Below are 21,401 nucleotides of genomic sequence, written 5' to 3'. Positions count from 1 at the left end.
TTCAGAATTAATTGACTCCCACCGGGCTGGGCTGCAGATGGAGAGGGGCTTTCTCACAAAGTCTCCTTGGGCCCAGCTTGAGGGCTGCCTGCTTCCGCCCTTCCCCCTCAGGCCCTCAGCCACCACCCTTTGCTCCTTTACCCTCTGGGCCCCAAACGTGGAGATGATGGGGGTGGGCATCCAGCAAAGAAGCTGGGTGGATAAGAGCCCAGAAAGATTGTTTGAAGAAGGAAGGGGATACACAGAAAGATGAAAGACCCCAAACAAACCCTCTCCGGTCCAGGCCCTGCAGAGACACCTTTATGTGATTAGAAATGCTTAGCTTTCAAGGGTCTGCTTTTAAGTTCTCTTGAGCTTCTTAAATAAGAAAGAAAAAAGAAAACAAATGGAAAAGCCAGAGTCCCTGGGCTGAAGCTGAAGGGATATCATTCAGAAACCACCAGGTTGCAGTGGTTCCTGCGGCTGCCAGATTGAGCAGCAGGGGAGCAGCCCGGCAGAGAGGGCGAAGCGCCTGCAGCTCCCAGCACAAGTGAGGGCAAGGTCCTGCCCAAGCCCCTTAGGCTGATGGGCACGGAGAGCCCCGGTCTGTGGACCCACGCCGCAGCATGCGGAGAGAAAGAGTGAATCAGGTGTAGGAAGGACTGTGGCTGCCTAGCCGGGCAGCACCTGTTTCCTAAGTCAGGGTCTTCTCCCACAGGAGTTCACTCTAATTTGGAAAAGACACACACCTACCCACCTGTACATTAGGCCTACGCTGTCCTCTGCTCCCCAGCTAGTTATAACCCTGAGCGTGTTGCTCCAAATCAGACTGTTTTCGTGGTTTTCACCAATGTTGCCCACGTTAGACTCACCTAGGGAGTTTTTTGTTTTGTGTGTTTTGTTGTTCGTTTGTTAATGTCGATGTGCAGGGGGTCCACTCTTAATAAATCCTGCTTTAATCAGGTCTTGAGTAGAGCCCAGGGAATTGGTGTTTTTTTTTATAAAGCTGCAGGTGAGTCCAATGTACAGGTAAGGATAGAGCCACTGAAGTATCTGAGAACCACTCCCACCCCCAGGCCCCATGCTCTCCCCAAAATCCAGGAGTGGTTCTCAAAGTGTGGGGCATTAGAATTGTATGGGGAGGAAAAAGATTGGTAAGGAAAAGAAAAAAAAACAAAATAAAATTTGAGACTACATATGTTGCAGATTCCCCGGTCCCCTCCAGACACAGTGAATCTCTAGAAAATTCTGTAACTTATACAAACTCCCAGCAAGTGTGGGAACCCCTGCTGGGGCAGAGCACCAAGATGTTTGCGCTGGCTTTATTTGAAAGCAAATCCTACCCTGCTTTCCATTGCTGGGCATCACATTTTGCCTTCACGCACCGGTTCTGAGTTTGTGAATTCTGCCAGAGAGCTCTCCTGAGAGACCCAAACCTGAATCTGACACAAAAGGAAAGCAGTCCATTTGATGGGATGATCTTAAAGGTTGCATGTTCCCAAACATGGGTTCTTAATGCATATCGAGCCTCTGAAAAATCAGCTGCAAAATTCTTAACATATTTTTAACCAGAACTCAAATAATCAGCCCCGATCTTTAATACAGTAGCTTGTATGCAAATGAGCCATATTTATTTATTATAAAAGGCTAAGAGGAATTCTTGGAGAAATGTTCCAGTTAGTCGCTCATTTGTATTTTACCATATACTATTGGAGGCAGTGAAACTGCCTTTCTTTAAAATTCTTAGTACTTCAGACTTCATTCCCAAGTCAGACTAGACTTCCTCTCCCAGAAGTCTGAAGGTCTTAATGGAGATTAAATGTGTGTTTTCTCCTGCTGTACTTAGCCAGCAGCAAAGAGAAATTGTGGGGGCTTGGGGGGTGCAGAATGAAAGGGCACCTTGTTTGCAAAGCTCTGTGTTTCTAAGGTAGAAAACGAAGACGTCCATTCGGGGGGAAAAGAAATCCTTAGACCATTAAGGCAGTATGCCAGGGTGATTAAACATACTGCCCAGCTTTGAAACAGCTGCACCACTTACCTTGGACAAGACGTATAACTTGTGTGCCTGTTTCTTCCTCTTTAAAGTGGGAATATTAACAGGAGCTACTTCATAAGGTTGTTGTGAGGATTAAATGAGATAAAGCGTCTAAAAAGCTAAGCAGAAAGCAAGCTCAGTGAACGGCAGCAGCACTTGCTTCGACTGAGAGAAAGCATGGATGAGAGGTTTCTGAAGAGTGGATCGGTGGGCCTGTTGGTCTGCATTGGTCCCCCCCAGTAGCAGCAGCAGCAGCCTTGGGAACTTGTTATAAATGTGAAATCTCCAGCCCCATCCCAGAACTACTGATCAGAAGCTCTGGGGGTGGGACTCAGCTCCCTGTGTGTTAACAAGCCCTCTGGTGATTCTGAACCACCCTAAAGTTGGAGAACCATGGGGTAAGTGAAGGGCTGGAGGCTTGGCAAGCAATCAGAAGGTTCTTAAGGTCAAGCAGTTTGTGGTAAAGAAGGAGGTTGGACTCGACTCTCTGTATAGGAAACACAGGAAGATGGCTTACACAGCCGTGTTTGGGATTGGAAGGAAAGGCAGCTCAGAGGGACTGCGGCCTGGGGTGTCCAACCAAAGGATGAGATCTCAGCAGGAACCATAACACTTTGTACAACAGCACTGTTTGCAAAGCCCTGCCCCAGGCAACCTCTCAGACCTCACAACCTCAGACTGCCTTCCCTCCTCCACACTCCCAGCCCCTCCCCAGATTCCAAGACCCAGGGGTGCCTCCAACCCCATTGCAGCCTGGGACGTCAGCAGACTGCACCGCCCACTCTGTTGCCAGATGAGAGCAGCAGGGAAGTCTGAGTCTCCTGGCCTAGACTTGTGCAAAGAGGGCAGCTCTGCCGGGAAAAGGGTCCTAGAAGGGTAGTCTCAGCCATGCTGCTTTGAGATGCCAGTGGAATACCTTCTCCCTAGCACTTTCCTTCTCCCACAATAGGATTCCCAAGAGCCAGAAGGTGGAGATGGGGGGAAGGCAGTCTGGAGGGGTGGAAACAAAGGAATTTGGAAGTCATCTGTATAAAGGTAGTTTTTTTTTAAGGTATCAAAAAAAAAAAAAAAAAAGGAAAGAGAGAGAAGTCCAGGGGTTTCAGAGAGAAACCACATATTCAGATCTATAAGAGGCTAAAGAAGGAAAAGCAGGCACAGTTAGGAGCCAAAGGGGTGGTTAAAGTGCCCTGTTAAATATTTCTACTTCCATTCCACGAACAATAATTGAGCACCTACTGAGTTCCAGGGACTCTGCTATACTCTGAGAGACAGAAATGCATAAGACACAATTCCTGCCCTCCAGGAGCATTTGAAGAAAGACAGAAGAAAATAGAAAAATTGTGCACATTCCTTCCAAAATGATATCTGAAGAAGAGGAGAAAACAAAGCAACTCCCAAAGTTCTTTTTTAAACACTTGACTTAAATTTGATATTTGGAGTTCAGCAAAAAGGCAGAGTGCAAATGATCCACTCCAAACGCCTCTCGTTTACACGCACCTACATACATGCACGTGCGCACGTGTACACACACACACACACACACTTCAGCAGCAGTCGTGTCCTTGTGGAGCTGGCCAGGGAAGGATCCGCCTTCCAGTGGCCGCTGGCCCTGCCACAGGACTTCAGTCTTGATCAGAAAAGCACTAGAAATTCATTAAAGAAACAAATCCTAGAGTTTCCGGTATGTAAGCCAACTCCAACCTACCCTCCCTTCCATGAGGTAAAGGCAAAGGAGCCTGACAAACACAGATCTAATTTCCTGTGAAATGCACAGGGGTTTAGAAACTAGGAGAGGAGCAGGATTTAGACGAATACATTTTGCATTTTATCACACAAGATACATAAAACCCTTTTGTCGTGTTCACTAGGCCCAAGGCCCCCTTAGTTTCATCCATCCTTGACTGACACCACATCCTGTCTTGAGCTCAGCCCTTCAGATCCCCCTCCCTTTGGGCTGCCTCTCCTTGGGGAAGAGAAGTTAAGGCAACTTCGTTGGTGTGGTGGCTGGGACTTAAGTCACATGCTTCCCAAGATACCTGTCCCAGTGGTCACTTTCCCAGATCACTGTCCCACTTTCACACTTTCTCTAAATGTGAGCCAGTCAGTTATTAGGCTGGGGCAAAATGGAGACCCTAAAAGGGGCCCCTTTGTTACTCTTCATGCATCAGCCCCCAGGTACTCCTGGTATCTGTTCTCTTGCTCCCTGAGGAAGAAATGAGTTTTTATTCCCTCTCAGGTCTCTGCTGATATTTATTTCCCAGGTCAGTTCCAAACAGTCAAATGAATTTTTCGGAAAAACTACAGCTGGAGTGTCAGGGTCCAGGTAACAATATTAAAATAATTGAGAGAGGAAAAAATCTCAGAATCCCTTGGGTGTCTTTTTCACAAAGTTTTCTTCTGGGCATCCTTACACACTCAGGGTTATTCCCAGTTTCCCTTCTGTTGTTCTCCTTGGCCATCTTCCCTGCCACTTCTTTTTTTCTCTGTATTGCTCCCCAAAGCACAAGCTATGTGTGTATCATCCTGAACAAAGTTGATTCCAGACCTTTTTTTGTTTGTTTGTTTGTTTTTTAAGAATGTTCCTTAGACAAAAAAAAAAACGTGGCTGCAGCTGGAGGCTGCTGGGATTTCTGTGCCTTGTTTTCATGCATGGCCCCTTTCATGAAACCCAAGGGAATTCATGGGGGTGGGGTGGAGGAAAAAGAGGGGGAAGAGAGGCGTGAGCCTTTACACCCAAAGTGGGACCTCCGAAGAATTTACAGCATCTTTTCTGGAGACCGTTAAGGTTTATTGCCCTAGCACCAGCAGCTACAGTGCTCCGTGGCGCTCAGAACTGAGCCCGTGCCAAGGATCCCCTAGCTCGCTAAAGCTGGCAAGAGGCCAACTCTAAAGCAAGTTCACTTCAGGAAGAGAGAGGGAGCTCGCTTCATCGGGAGGTGGGTCGGAGGAGAGGGAGAAACCCAGAGAGTAAATAAGGCATCATCAAGTCACAGCTGCGGCTCCGCAGTCAAATAAAGCTGACTTTGGGTGACTTTCCACCGTTTACTAGCTTCTGGTATTAAACAAGTGATTTAACCACTCCAAGGCTGAGGTTTCGAATCTGTAAACCGGAGCTCATAGGAGCACCTAATTTATTGGATTATTGTGAGGATTAAATAAGATAAATCCTGTAAAGAGTTTAGTACAGCGTCTGTACACGGTAAAAGCTTAATGTGTATTATTTTATATTGATATGATTATAAATAATGACATGGCAGGAAAGGAGAGGCCACCAAGTTCACACTTTTTCTAAAGGTGAATGTGTATAACGAGACGTAATTTCTTTCTTACCTCTAAACATTGCCTTCTATGGCAACTCTCCCAGCCACGTCTGCTAGGTACCTTGGGTGTGAGGGGAAAGACCAGTAAAAAAAAAAAAAAGAAGAAAAGTGAGAGAAAAAGAAGAGATGATGATAGCGAAGGAGATTTATAGGGAGAAATAATTGGAAAAAGACATGAGAGAAAACTAAGTGAAAGAAAAGAAAATGGAAATTGTCAAAGATGGAAAGAATTTTTGCAGCTGGATACAGACTAAGCAGGAAATGTGGATGAGAGGCAGAGGAGTCTGGAAACGTGCAGGGCTTGGTTTGCCGGCCAGTGAGTCCTCTGGGGAGGTAACGACTCCTGAAAGCCATGAGCTTGCGGGTATTTAAAAAGAACCTAAGCAGCAGAGCAAACCTTCCTGCAGGACATATAACCCCTCTGTATACTTTCTGTCAGTCACAAGCCCTCCTTCCCAACCCTCCCCGAGCCGTAGGTGGATGCCCCACCTCCAGCTGCACAGTCTCACACATGCAGACTTTACTGTAATCCTGAAAGAGACTTGGTTCTCCAAGATAATGTTTGACACTTTGTACTTTGGGTGGCCCTGCCGCAGAGGGTTAGATTATCCCATGCCTGGGGCTTGCTAAATGCTCCATAGTGTTTGTTGAATGAGTGAGTGAATGAATGAATGCGTCGTGTTGAGGCAGGCCTACGTGACTGCTAAAGGCTACAGGGTTTCTTCCTCGGGGGTGAGGGGGTGGAAATGTTCTAGAATTAGATAGTAGTGGTGGTTGTACAACTTGTGAAGGTACTAAAATTGCTGAACTGTACACTTTAAAATGGTGAATGGTATGGTATGTGAATAATATATTAATAAAATAAATATAAAAGCATAAGCTACAGCCTTAGAGAAACAGTCACAACTAGCGCTTATCTTCCAGTTTGCTTGACATTGGGTCCTCTTCCCATCCCTTTGCTCCTTCTCAGGACATAAGGACAGAATAATTACCTTAAAAAGTCTTTTCAAGTTTTCCTTGGATTTTCAAGTTCCCATGACACCTAAGTGAGACCAAGGTTGCTTAGATCTCATAGAAACGAGGTGGCTAAAAAGGAGGGGCACAGCCTCCTCTGGAATATTTCTCCAGGAGCTGTGTAAACGTTTCATGCATGAACACCAAGATTCACTCTCTTAGTGAACCCCTTCACATCGTCCCAGCCACCGAGGCTCAGCCGCCAAGAAATTCTGGGAAATCAATGGCACTGTTACCTCATCTTAATGCCTTAAGTGCTTTTATGAAACACCTTATCTTCCCTGGCAGTCAGGGGCCTTCAAGTGAGCAGGAATGATTTTCCAGATGGGGTGAAGTAGAACAAAGTCCAGCAGTATATTCGTCTGCTCTTTCCACCTCCCCACACAGAGGACCCATACACACAGAGCTGTCTTCCTGGTATTGGAAGTTACTGTTTGCTATGGACACTTCAGTTTTGTGAGATTGTGTGGTTAACGTATGCACAGCACACTTCTCAAAGGATTTTGTGTGGAGCTCATTTCAGTGGCTTGTTTAGTACTGGCAAGGGAAACTCCTAAATCTTAAGCACTATTTAATACATCAGTAGCAGACTTTTTAGACAAACAGGATTTCAGTTTCGAGGGCTGCTGTCTGCTCTATTCCTATCAATTAAAGAGGGAATGAGTCCATATGTGTCTGCCTCCCGCTCTAAGGTTTGGGCCAAGTACTGGGTCTCCGAGAAAAACTGAAAAAAGCAGGCTATCTTCTGTTTCAAGTTCCTTCTCCAGCATCCAATCATGAACAGAATAAAAATGTGAAAAAGTGAAATGCTACTTAAACCTAATCTTGAACAAAAGAAACAAACATTAACATCTTCATTCACTTTCTGTGAACTGAGAGGCCCTGAGAGTTTCTGAAAAGTCCACCCAATCATTCTTCATAACTTGTCATGACTCACTGAGAATCTCAGTTACCAAGCCTACAAAGTGAGATTTGATCTTGATCTTAGGTTCCTGGTGTTGTCACTACCAAGGCCCCCATTCCTCTATGTTGGCAATGATGTCATCAGCCAACCAGAGCCTCAAATCCCCGTGAGCTCTCAGTGCTAACAACTGAATTGCCTGACATCATCATCAGTTGCGGAGTTTGTTGAAAGTTAAATGTATGATTCCTTTTAAACTTTTAAAGTTGTTGAAGTACAGCTTTTAGAGCCACTGTTTTTGTCTTTGAGTGTCCCCCACCTGTTCAAGGACCCCAGATTGGAGCTTCACCAGATAATCTGTGAGGCTCTTGCCAGCTTCAGGATTCTCCAAGTCTAGAAATCTGAGGGTGAATGAGTAAGTCATGAGTGACCTGGATTTGCCCCTCCTTTCAGCTTACCCTGAAGATTCTCCCTGAAAAACAGAATTGCCCACTGGTTGGACTTTCCACTCAGAACCAGCCATTACTGTCTCTTCATAGTTAGGGTAAAACAATGCAAAATCAAGGAAATGGTCATTATTTGGATTTAAATCCTGGTTGTTGATTTCCTCCAAAAGCCTTTGGTCTAGAAATTTAAGGGGAACAGCTCCTTCTTTGTCTTTTCTAACAAACTTTGTGACTGTAGGAGATGAAGAGAGAGATTCTTATCTACTGCGCCCCAGGTAGTAAACCATAAAACTCTTGAGTTCATTGAAACCCTAGAGAATGCTTGCACAGAGGGTCATTGAAACCCTAGAGAATGCTTGCACAGAGGGAAACAGCCGTGCAGCTGAAATTCAAGAGAAAGGCAAAGGAAGAGAAAGAAAGATGTCCAGGAACCCAGAGATGCTCTAGCTTCTTTCCCCAGTGCCTGTCCTCTTGTAAGGGGCAGAGGCCTAGATCCCACACTCAACCCCTCTCTCGTGTACCTCTTAATAGTGTGGTTTTCTAGACACTGTGGGTGGCAACCATTTATATTAAACCTCCATTAGTGCAGAAAATCCAGAGTAGTGTTCTTTGCTCTAAAAAAAATGGCACTGATGTCAGCAGCCCTTCTCACAGTGGCCAGCATGGTTGCTTTTGCAGTCTCCAGTGTCAGCAAGCTTGCAGTGTGGCTTATCTTGTCCTCTTTTATTAAAATGCTTACTTTGTCACTGCCTAATTTTTAAAGATCAAGATAATTTGTTTTCCCTCAAGCTTAGGAGCCTTTGCTAACTTTGGGAGAGGACAGTTCCTCAGCATATTCATTAGTGATCTAATTGACTTACCAAGAGTACTTTATACCCCTCTTTGGAATCTCAAGAGAAGACAGAATGATAGCCACAAATTGTATACAGTACTTCCCCCTTATTCTCAGGGGATACATTCCAAGACCCCCCAGTGGATGCATGAAACTACATTTAGTACTGAACCATATATTTACCATGTTTTTTCCTATATATACATACCTATGATAAAGTTTAATTTATAAATTAGGCACAGTAACAGATTACTGACAATAATAATAAAATAGAACAATTATAACAATATACTGTAATAAAAGTTATATGAATGTGGTCTCTCTTTCTCTCTCAAAATATCTTACTGTTTTGTACTCCCCCTTCTTCTTTTAATGACATGAGATTTTAAAATACCCATGTGATGAGATGAAGTGAGGCGAATGACGTAGGCATTGTGACATAGTGTTAGGCTACCACTGACCTTCTGAGGATAGCTCGGAAGAAGGGTCATCTGCTTTGGGTGATCCTGGGTCTTCACACCATGATGATGTTGATGGTTGGGGATCCTGGTGGTACGGCACAAGATTTCATCATGCTTCCCAGAACGGCATGCAACTTAAAACTTATGAATGGTTTACTTCTGGAATTTTCCATTTCATATTTTTGGACCACGGTTGATCATGGATAACTGAAACTGCGGGAAGCGAAAGCACAGATCAGGGGGGACTGTTGTACTTCTTATTGCCCCTCACTGTTCCTTGCGCTTCTTTCCCAGAGTACCTTAAACATTGTTGTTCCCTTTCTTTAATGCTCCTTCAAGAAATTGCTTCATGTTTTCAGGTTGAACATGTTATTAATTCAGGAATGTATGAGCGTCTTCCCAGGAAGTTAACCCATTTCCTGGTGGCCCCCAGCAAAGTCTTCGTTTGGATATTATTTGCATATTAAGTTGATTTTGTATTGCTCCCCCAGAGAAATTGGAAAATCATTCAAAGAACTTCAGGAAATTAAGCATTCTTGAAACACTGGCTTTTATTCATCATCACTGTCATCATCATCTCTATCACTGTGCTTTTAAATCCTTCTATAAATAATCAAGTGGACTTCTGATGTCAGAAAAGCAGAAGATTACATGCTGTTTTCCACATTTATTGACAGTGTGTTGGAGCCTGAATGTGAGGCAAACTCAAGTTTACTCACATTTTAAGGAAGTAAGTGTCACTCAGGACATTTACCCTTTCCCTTCCACTCCTGTCCTGGGTAGCATCTTCAAATCTGAAGATGAAGGGAAAGTAGAAACAACTTGTAAACCCTACGTCATGCTGTGGACTGTGTCTGGGTTATTTCAGTAATTCTCACCACAAGCTAATGAAGCTGGTGTTATCATAAACTTCTCACTTTTTATTCACAATTGCTCAGAGGTAACCACTTTGTCATTTCAGTTTGTACAGAGCTCTTACGTTTGTTTGTTCCTCCCTCTATCCCCACAGCTGCTCCCCTTTAACCACCACACCCCATAGGCAACATGCTTAATATGTCTTTAATAAAGGCACTCTTGCAATAGATATTACCCTGTGTGCATGTATTTTTATTTACATAATGGATTCCAAAACATTTTTTTCACATTTTAATCTCTGACATAAGGATGCACCTTGCAATCAACGGTAGGTCATTTGACTGAAAGTAAAAGAGTTTTTACTTTCTTAGTCAAAGCACAAAATAGTGGTGCCTAATACAGTAAATGATATTTAGATTCAGTGAAACTTATTTATTTATTGAAATAGTTGATTTACAATGTGTTAGTTTCAGGTGTACAGCAAAGTAATTCAATTATATATATACACATACAAATATATGTGCTTTTTCAGATTCTTTTTCCTTATAGGTTATTACAAAATATTGAGTATAGTCCCCTGTGCAATACAGTAGGTCCTTGTTGGTTATCTATTTTATATATAATAGTGTGTATATGTTAATCCCAAACTCCTAATTTATCCCTCCTCCCTTTCCCCTTTGGTAACCATAAGTTTGTTTTCTATGTCTGTGGGTCTATTTCTGTTTTGTATATAAGTTCATTTGTAACATTTCTTTTAGATTCCACATATAAGTGATATCATATGATATTTGTCTTTCTCTGTCTGGCTCACTTCACTTAGTATGATAATTTATATATCACATCCTACTTCTTACATTTTCCCCCTTGGAATACCAGTTTAAGACCGTGCATGTTGCCATGTGTTCATCTCTTCTGTTGCTTCTAATTGCTGCCCAGCACTTCAGGGTGGTCCTCCATTGTACTTTGTCTATCCAGCTTCCTGACACCACAGACAGTACTAGAATAAGCATCCTTGTGTCTGTTCCCTATGGCATATTGTAAGCATTTCACTGGAATAGTATGTCTAGGGCTAAAATTGGCGGGTCATTGGGTTTGTAAATATTTATTCGGCCAAGTAGAGCCAGATTGCTTTCCAGAATGGCTACAGTATCCATGTTTCATCAGCAGCATATGAGGGTCCTCTGAACCCACATCCCTGCCAACACTTGGCATTATCTAGCTTCCTCATTTTACATTTGAGAAAAGGAAGCTTGGCATGAGTGGATCCTCTTCCCTTTTACCAAGAAGAAGTAGATGTAGCTTGGGGTACTGGAGCCTAGACTATGCCAAGATGCCTCTATGGCCACATAGAAGAACCATGTGGTTTCTTACTCTGCATTTCCTCAGTCAGTTAAGTATGTCCCTTACCCTTTCTGGGCATCAGTGTTCTCATCCCTTAATTAAAGGAGCAATATTTGATGATGTCCAGGGTTCTTTCCAAATCTATAATTCTCCAACTCTGAGCACCCTTTTGTCCATCACCAGCAATTGCCTCTGCCTCTAACAGCATCCAGGTGTCTCTGTGGGCTTCAAGATGTTGGAAATGACAGGCTGTTCTTTGTACCTTTTCATCTAAGTGACAAAAGCACCTAAGGAATAACCAGGCACCCACACTCAATGCTATCCCCTTTCATACGAACCTCCTCTCCCAGTCTCTGCACCCTCGACTGAGACAATGCCCAGAAATAAAAGACAAGGTACACAGTGTACTTTTGCAAAGTCCAAGAGTATGTTAAATTAGGCTTTGTTCCAGTCTGAAAAGTTTTATTTCCCCTGTTCTGGTGAGGGATGGATCACATTATTTCTAAGCCAGAGTCCAAATGCAGAAATGACATTACCCAAACTGGGAGAAGCCAAAGGTCTCTCCTCAGCCATTTCGCGAATAAGGGCTGGAGAACTGATATGAAGTTGGGGGTCGCTCTGAGAGGTTTCATGGCTAAATATTCACTCCCCACTTATTTCTCTATACTGGATAAGCTCCTGCAGACTCTTCTGGCTTCCAGCCACTGCCTGAAAGGACTGTGAGTGCATGTCCTGTAGACTAGCCTCTCCAAGATTCGCTTCTGACATCTCCCTCAGGAAGACCAGCCCTTCTTGAGCCTCATAGATGGGGCAGTCGCTTTCCACCAGCAATCTCCACGTTTAAACCTATCAGCCCCTTCCCATGTCACATTCTTGTCAGGTATTCAAATCTCAGAGACCTGGAGAGGCTGTCTTTGGTGCTGAGTTTCAGCTACCTGTTCTCAGGGAGAAAGAGATGAAGTGCACCAGTGGCCACAGAGGGAAATTCCAGGGTGAGAGGTCTCAGGTCCTAGGCTCTCGTCCTCTGAGCTGGTATCTCTTCTGTCTCCTCTCTCTCCTGAACCCATATGGTTCCATTTTGAATACCCAGTACACCGCTGTCTATCCCAGGGTTGTAAAGGGCAGGGTAGGAATTGTTACTGAGGGGTACTCAGTGAGATGCTCCTGTGTAATTCAAACATCTTGTTATCCTAAACAAAGGACTCTTAGCTGGCTGTTTTGCTCTTGTCCCAGTGGGCTCCTTTGTCAGCAGCAGGATTCAGTCTTCTCCCTTTGATAGGCAAGTTGGGATATTTATTTTACTTTGCTATGGCCCAAGATCTGCTTATTGGGAAGAGCCGCTTAGCCAGTTTGCATCAGCTCTGCTGGGACCTGGATGGGAAATTCAGTATCAGCCCACATGGAATATTGCTCTGGCTTAGCTGCAGGATTAGGGTTCAGAGTTCCAACATGCTTGTCTTCGCTTACTCTGCAGGGTCATTGCTAGGACATGTGGGGCCCTGCACCACTCAGGCTGGTAGGGGAGTACTCAGGTCTGGGACTTAACTGCTTTTTTTTAACTTTAAGTAATAGCATGTTATAGCAGAAAAAGCAGTTCCCGGGGAGGTCCAGACTTCATTGAACTCACTAACTGAGATAAGTGAACATTATAACCAGCCTCATCGATTCATGTCAGGTTTTTGGCCAAAAGAGTTTTGAGAAAAAAATGTTGTGATTTTTAGAGCTCCTTTTCAGATGTGGAAATTACAGATAAACGATTATGGAGCTAATTAATGGAAAAAGCATACTAAGCCTTCGGCACCAGAAGGACAGAGATTCAAATCCTTTCAGGCTGATTTTGGGGAAGTCACTTAATTGCTCTGAGGTTCAGTTTCCTGAACTGGACTGAACTACCACCTTGTCGTATTGTTTGGAAGATTAAATGAGACATGGCATGTGCAGCATAGGTTAAGTTAAAAAAAATAACTTAATTTTAGGATATGTGGAGGGAGGGATGAGGGATGAACTAGAGCAATGAAATGTTGGAAGAAACAAGAAACAGATTTGGGGAAGGCAGTGAGCCATATGGAAAACCTTAATTTGAGAGTGTGAAGGAACAAGGGAAAGGAGTCTGAAGAATGGAAACTTGCTAGTGGGCTAGGTAGGCTCCGGGGAAGGCCAGAGCCTCTAAAGTAGGTGCCTTGAGCTGTATAGAACCAGAACATAGTGCACTGGAGCTAAGGGATGGGCGTAAGGTACAGCAGGAAAAGTTGAGACACCACCTGGGGACCTGCCTGTTGGATACATAGAGAACCAGTCAGTGTGTCTCTCAGCATCAAGCAGGTTTTTCCACTAGGAGCACTTGCCTCTTACTCACCTGGATGCATGTCTACCCTGCGATTTCATTGCACTTGGAGCCAGGTGACTAAATTCATGTTGCCCAAAAGCCCCCAAACAGAAATGAGAAATAGATGATGACATTTGTTATACAGTGCATGCCTACCCAAAGTGCCAGACGCTGGGCTAAGGCATTTTACACCCATCACCTCCTTAAATTCTCACAGCACCATGAGGAATGTATTATTTTCCACACACCATAGATGAGGAAACTGAGGCTCAGAGATGTTAAATGATTGCCCAAGGTCACAGAGCTAGCAAGTGGCAGAGCTGGAATCCACCTCTAAGTCTGATTGACAGCACGAACCACTACAATGCACTTCCTTACTGCTGGTAGCAAGAAATGTCATAGATTTTATATGAGAAATCCCTAAGCTCTCAGACACTGGAAATGGAAGGCTACAGTGGTGGAGCTTTTGTGGGAAGGACCTTGGCCCCCTTCACCACAGTCCTTCCTCTCCGCTGGCTCCCAGCTCCCAGCTGATGCCCACTAGGCACAGCAATCACAGGGAACCCACAGTCCTTTTAATGACCCACGAAAATGTTTTAATTTGTCATAAAATCAGAAGAGAAAAACTAATATAATTTATTATATTCAAAGAAGTTATAAAGGATAATTTTTAATACTTTTATGTGGAGGAAAGGGTACACAAAAGGCCCACGAAAACCATAATGCAGCCCTGCCTGCTTTCTTAAATAATCTAGAAAGTGTATGGTGTGTAATTGCAATCCTTGCATAGCACCACCTCCTCTTTCATTCATTTGGGGAGTTATATCATTCTAGAAATCCTTAAGTAGGGAACATGCTTTTTTTGGCAGGCTGTTCTTTTCAGCTGACATAAAAGTTGATACAAATATATCTAAATACTCAGATATACAAATGTGACCAGATACTTAAAGCTTAATAATCACAAGCTATACCCAAGAATTGTGTACCCCAACTTGTCCATGGACATAGATTCATAAGCACCATGGGGCAGCCCTAGAACCTGCACTGTAAACATAATCACCAACACACCCAAAGACACACACACACACACACACACACACACACACACACACTTCTCCAACAATAAAACAAATAGACAAGGAGCCAAGAAGATCAAATTACTATCCCATGAACAGTTAAAAAGAGAAAAATCCCAGATTTGCAGTCCAATCTGTGGTAGGTAAATAAAGGATCAAGAGGGGGTGGGAAAAAGAATAAGGCAGTGCAGACTGAGCCAATGCATTTATTATTATTATTTTTCAAGGTCCAAGACCAGAGCAGTTATTAATTATGGCTCTCAGAGTCTCCCCAGTTAGGCATCCCCTGCTCTTTGAAGGATTCCAGATCTGTACAAGCCAGTAATAACATCAGATTTGAGGATTGAGTTGGGGGTCAAGACAAGGGGAGAAGGGGAGGGGGTAAAGGCTCTGTGAGGGGGTCCATGATTAAAGACAAGCTCAGAAACAGCTGAAAAGCCAGAAAGGAAACTATCTCCTTAATTGGACCCCTTTCACCTCTTTCTTTCCCCATTCCACCAACAATTCTCCTCCCTCCACAGAATGTACCCAGGCAAAACATTTGAAAGGGATTATCTGCCCTGGTCTTCAAAGCCAAGTTATTTTTGGTTAATTGGGGGTGAAAATGTGAGGCAACCTCTGAGCAAAGATACCCTGAAATCCTGCCTGTGTAGAATCAACAAATCCCAAACTCATACCGGTAAGAAGATGTATACTCATAATGGAGCCTCAGGCTTCAACATGATTCCTACAATATTCATTTATCTGGAATGTTGGGAGATTTAGGTATTTTGGTTCACTAATTCATTCCACAAAGATATAATGCCACCTATTGAAATAATAATGATAATAATAAAGTGATAACTCTGTGCCTGTGCTAAGTACTTTATCTGCAGTGATCTCATTGAATCCTCACAGCTCCATGAATTAGGCACTGTTATTACAGAGAAGGAATTGTACAGACGAGGAAACTGAAGCTTGGAGATGTGAAGTAATTTACCCAAGATCTAGGAAATAGATCAGGTGGACTGTAACTCAGATCTCTCGTTGTGTAGTTTACATTGTGGTTTTTTTTTCTCATTACTATTCATCATTTAAGGTTCTTTCCAAATTTTAACTACTAGAAATAACATGGCAATGTACTCTTTGTACATAAAGTTTTTCTCTTATTCCTGGTCTTTTTTTTTTTAAGAAAAAATTCACAGGAGTAAGATGTCTGGCTTAAATGGTTTAAATATTTGTTGACTCTCACTATGTATTGCCAAATTGTATTTTTAAAGGTTTTGCTCATTTACACTGGGAACCTCACCATACAAATGACCCATTTTTCTCAAATCCTTTCAGACACTGTCTGTTTACTGATGAGATTTGGCTGCTCTCTGGCCACCATTCCACGATCAATGGCAAAGGTTCTCAGGAATGCTATTTTAGTGGCCAGTAGCATCCCAAGGCTGTGAACATGCTGGATTATAACAGGCTGTATGAAGGCCATTACCTCTTACCCCATCTCCCATCTGTTGGCCAATACCTATAATTCTACCATTAGGGACTCATCCTTTTGGCTTAAGGTTTAGAGTTTTCCTAAAATGTCCCCTGGAAGGTGTTACTTTTAAATGGCTATCAGTTATTTATATTCGGTGTTGAAGGAACAGAACCAGGTTATTTTGAGAAGGAAAGGAAGCCAGGGGACAGTGTTTGGAGTTCTGGGGGCATGGGGTGGGGAAGGGGATTTGGGGAGGGACTGAGAGCCAAGAAGAAAGGTGCAGGCTTCCCTGGTGGCCCAGTGGTTAAGAATCCGCCTGCCAATGTAGGGGACCCTGGTTCGAGCCCTGGTCCGGGAAGATCCCACATGCCACGGAGCAACTAAGCCCGTGCACCACAACTACTGAGCCTGTGCTCTAGAGCCCGCGAGCCACAACTACAGAGCCCGTGAGCCACAGCTACTGAAGCCCGTGCACCTAGAGCCCATACTCCACAAGAGAAGCCACCACAATGAGAAGCCCGCGCACCGCAACAAAGAGTAGCCCCCACTCGCCGCAACTAGAGAAAGCCTGCATGCAGCAACGAAGACCCGACGCAGCCAAAAATAAATAAATTAAATAAGTAAATCTATAAAAAAAAAAAAAAAGGAAGAAGGTGCAAGTCTGTTCCCTCCCCTACTAGCCAAGGGGACACTTTGTTTTTCTTCTCCAGTGTTGTGCATAGGAAGGTAGTTTTCATTTATTCCTTTATTCATTCATTCCACAAAAATTTTTTTTGAGTGCTTAATATGATGTAGACAGCATTACAGGTGCTGGAGAGAGATACATCTGTGAACAAAACAAAGTCCTTGCCCTAAGGATTGCTTACGTTTTAGTGACAGGAGACAGTCAAACAAATAAACATATAATGTGTCAGGAAGTAATAATGCTGTAAAGTATTGTTTCTAAAGAGGAAAATTGTCAGAAGCCAGTCTCTGAGAAGGACTCCAGGGATAGATAATCTCCAGACTCAAGGATGTGGGGCGTGTATGTGAGACTGAGGGATATGGCAGGAAAACAAAAATTACAGACAAATCACTAGCAAACAAGGCAGCTTTCTGACTCTTATTAGACAGTACTCTAGACCCCCTTCATTTCTCCCAACGAAGATTCATGATTTTAGTCACCAGATCCCTCAATTGGCTGTAAGAATGTGAAGGATGTGTGTAGATAGGGTGCTATTGTTCTGTGTGTGGATCCAGTGTATTGTTCTATAGTGAGAGTAGCAGAGCTCTTTCAGGCTTCCCTCTGACAAGTGCCTGTGGTGAGAAGGCTGGAAAGCCTTGGAAATTAAGACTCTACCTAACCCGCTGCTGTGGAACTTGGGCCAGGCCCCTAACTGCTCTGCCCTGGGCCTCAATCAAGTCCAATTAAGCAAAGCGAGGAGTTTAGACTCTAGAAAGAAGGTCTCCATGGTCCCTTCCAGCCCTAGTCTCTGTCTTCGACCTCAGCTTGCATTTCTGCCTGTGAGCCTTCCAAGTAAACAGCAGGATTAATCCATCAGCTCAGCTGGGCTGGGAGAGGAAGGGAAGCAGGCAGAAGAAGTATCAATGGTATCGCACTCCAGTGAGCACTGAAGAGGTTCCATTCATGGACCAACAAAACCTGGGAGAAGCCTCGGACTTAATCTGCCAAGGAGGCTCCAGCAGTAGGAACAAAGGAAATCACAGCCGTATTTGGCAATCCAGGCACAGCTTCTGTGTTCTCCCTGAGACCTGAGCCCACCAGCTCCCCCAGTGCACGTGCGCATGCGGCGGGCGCACGTGCGTGCGTGCGCGCGCACACACACACACACACACACACACACACACACGGTGGGACTACAGGTTTCCAGAAGGAAAGGGGAAGACAAAGAGGCAAAGACACGGCACCTGAGGAGTTAGGTGATAGCTGATATAAGAACCTCATTTTAACTCTACCTTTTAGACCAGGTTGCAGGAGCACTTGTAATTTAATTTTATAAAATTAAGATCCTTTTTACACTTAAAAACCAAGGAGCACTTTGATGAGGTTTGAAATGAAACTGTTGCATGGACTTCTGCATGAAACCTTTCAGGGTCCTGAAGTAATTTACGTTTCTTAACACATTATGGCGGTTACAATACTTTGTGCCTTTCCATAGAACCTCTAGCTAGGCATTTTAAAAAATATTCCGACACCTTTCTAGTGAAGTAGGTTGGGATTATGCATAGTCCCATTTTATAAGTGGGAAAGCTAAAGTCGTGTTTCTTATGGCTGCCTATTATGTCTACAGTATGCTGCTGCAGTCACCTGGGCCAGCCTCCTCACCAGACATGATCCTTGACTTTGAATGGATGGTGGTGAGAATGGGCAGATTGCTATCACCCTTCCACAGGTAAGTCCCAGAAAGAGGATGGGCAATTAGCATGCCACACAACAACAAGTATCTTTCCTGGTTGGGGAAATAAGGACGTGATGCTACCCCTCTCCATGCTAATCTAAATGCCACACCCTGTCTTTGTCAGCTGCTGAAAATATCTGGGAGATTATATTATTAGGATGACTCACAAAATTAAATAATCACTTGTTTTTGTTTTGTTTTGTACTCATATGTTTTTCTTCATTTGACCTTCTGCTGCCCTATGCTATATAAATTGCATCTTTCTGAAGGCAAGTCTAAGTTTGCATACATTAGTATGTATAAGTAGCATTTCAGCTTATAGGCATTGTCTTTAAAAAGGAGCTGGAGCAGTCTTTTGTGGGGTCTTCAACTAAGATATTTGCTAAATAACTTTGGGGCAAATATTTTTGTCTGAAAGCCTAGTATAAAAATGAAAAGAATTCTGCAAGCAAGGAATTTAGCTTATTGTGTTCAGTTATTTTTCCACAAGGAATAGGTGAGGGGTGTGAGGTTAAAAATTATTGTTGAGTTATAACCAGTAGGTGACAGACGTGGTTTCTTTTTTTAAAATATGATACCTGTGGCCACAACTGATTGTAGGAAAAACCATGGAGATGTTTCTCGTGGGTTCAGCCATTTTCCTTTTCTGTGCTCCTCTCCCTACTAGTGGTTTGTTTTTACCTGTGAATTAGGTGGCCCTTATCATTCCATCAAGATGTCCTACACTTTGCCCTACACTTTGATGTTTCCCCTGAGTAGCATCTCTCGGAGCAAACCCATTTCCCCACTTCATCAATAGTTTCCAGGCCAGGTTTGACTTCTTGATAATTGGACAATTTCAGGTATATCCCCAGAACAGGGAACTTTGGGGGCCAAAGAGCCTCCAAGCAGCACTCCTCTCCAACTCTTCATGGAGGGTCTGCTCATAGGTTGAGTCTGGCCCCTTCAGACCTCTCTTCTCCACTATCACAGAGGCAGTCAAGACTCTTAGCCAGGCTTGTGAGCAAAACAAAGGAAGCTGTTGCAGTTGTAAAACTACTTTGAAGCTCTTTGTGGAGAAAGAACTTCTGGTGGCCCTGTTGCTTCCTAAGAGCTCTCCTCCCACTCTCAGTGGTGTGAGTGTAAATTTTCCAGAAACCTCCAGGCCTCTTCATCATCACAAGTCTCACCTTCCCACTCAACTCTCTTTCTAGGTGAAGACTTAGCCTCTGCAGACCTGCGAGCCCTATAGTTGACCTCCCTGCCCCCATATACAAAGTTACTTCCTGCTTTGGTTGCATCTATTATTAGAAGGGATTAGAGGTGTTTTGCACTAGTGGCACATGGTGGGCACAGTGTATATGTTGGCAGAGTCGAACAGACTACCAAGAAAGGGACATACCCTTCTGCCGTAAAACTCCAATAGAAGGTGGCTTGCGTCTGAGACAGTGACCCTCAAAGGGTGATCTAAGGCTCACAGCAGGCAGGAAGGGACTTGTGAGCCTTGAAAGGGTTAAAGTATGTCTTTTGTGGGGAGGGATGGAGCTTCATGTGGTAGATGATGGGGTAAGTGAGCCATGGGGCTTTTTGCCATAGTCAAAAAAATTTGAGGGGGCTTCCCTGGTGGCGCAGTGGTTGAGAGTCCGCCTGCCGATGCAGGGGACACGGGTTCGTGCCCCGGTCTGGGAAGATCCCACATGCCGCGAAGTGGCTGGGCCCGTGAGCCATGGCCGCTGAGCCTGCGTGTCTGGAGGCTCCGCAACGGGAGAGACCACAACAGTGAGTGGCCTGCATACTGCAAAAAAAAAAAAAAAAAAAAATTGAGAACATTGGATAAAAGTACAGTCATGCCAGGAAGCAAAGGGATGGCCATTGTCTTTGAAAAGTGTCTTCTGCTGCACCTGAAAATGGGCAGCTCAGCCTGTGACACATAGGGATGCAGAGAAGGTCCACAGATGGCCTTGACCTCAGAGACTCATCACCATCCTTTCAAGTTCTGAATCCTGACTCTCCTGACATCATTAGAATAGCATTCCCCACCCCCAAAAGCTGAAACTCCAAGGCTGTGTGCATCCAGATATTACACACACACGCGCGCGCGCGCGCGCGCGCGCGCACGCATGCACACACGCATGTTGCCAATTTGTTAATTAACCCTGATAAATACAACTGATAAGAGTACTAGTTATTCCCTTTGGCCTGATCAGAACATTCCTTCAGAATGAAGGATGTAAGTTGAGTTTCAGAAGCGTCTCTCCTTGAAGAAGCTTTAGGCACTCTCACAAGGTCAGGGGCCAGGAAAACCTCTGTCCAGGATAGTGCCTCTGCAAACTTGCTTTTTCTTGACTCTTAAAGCTGGTCATTTTCCTCTCCCCACTCTACTTCCCAGAGAGATGTGTTCTGTTCAGAGGGGTTCTTCAAACAGCATGCACTCAATTGGTTGGGTTCTGAGTACTGTCCTACTACCTGCTTCCCTGACTTTTCTCCTAGTTCACCTTGATTGGTATCTTAGGTATTCCCAAGCTTTTGGCTCACATATTTAGGGATGATATTGTGATTTACTTCCCCAGGTGGCTAATCACATCCATTGTGTATGGATCTTAGTAGTTTCACTCTTACAGGGAACTATATTTCCAAAGTCTTAGAACACATCTTATTGTGGTCTCTAGGCCCTACAATGTCTTCTAGTCCTGTAATCTGTTGGTAGGAGCAAATTCTCCCCAAGTGACAGCTCCTGAGTCACAGCTCCTGAGTCACAGTGTCCAGAGATGGACACTGAGTTCGTGTAGTCCTTCTACCATCCCTCCTCTGACTTAGGCATTCGCCTTGACCTCTTCAGTGAAGCTGGCTCTAGGCATTCTTCCCACACAGCACAGAAAGAATTGGGATGAGAGATGGCTGAGTCCCTTAACAGCAACTTTTTGTACAGCAGAGGAATCAAATAAGAGATGAAAAAGCAGCTGCAAGTGAGTATG

General features: G+C 44.1%; 1 protein-coding gene across 4 annotated transcripts in view; it reads left to right on the top strand.

The window, feature by feature from the left end:
- The window catches only part of BOC (BOC cell adhesion associated, oncogene regulated), a 263,978-nt gene that overhangs the window by 59,166 nt on the left and 183,411 nt on the right, over window positions 1–21,401 (top strand). For all 4 annotated transcript variants that reach the window (XR_007477587.1, XM_049710306.1, XM_049710305.1 and 1 more), the window contains exon 5: window positions 18,340–18,441. The gene's annotated coding sequence lies outside the window, so the exon portion shown is untranslated. The remainder of the gene's footprint in view (window positions 1–18,339; window positions 18,442–21,401) is intronic.

The sequence above is a fragment of the Orcinus orca genome, chromosome 5 (genome assembly GCF_937001465.1).
Source record: "Orcinus orca chromosome 5, mOrcOrc1.1, whole genome shotgun sequence".
NCBI lineage: Eukaryota > Metazoa > Chordata > Mammalia > Artiodactyla > Delphinidae > Orcinus > Orcinus orca.
The sequence above is the reverse complement of the archived record's forward strand: the minus strand, read 5'-3'. Positions and strand labels throughout refer to the sequence as shown.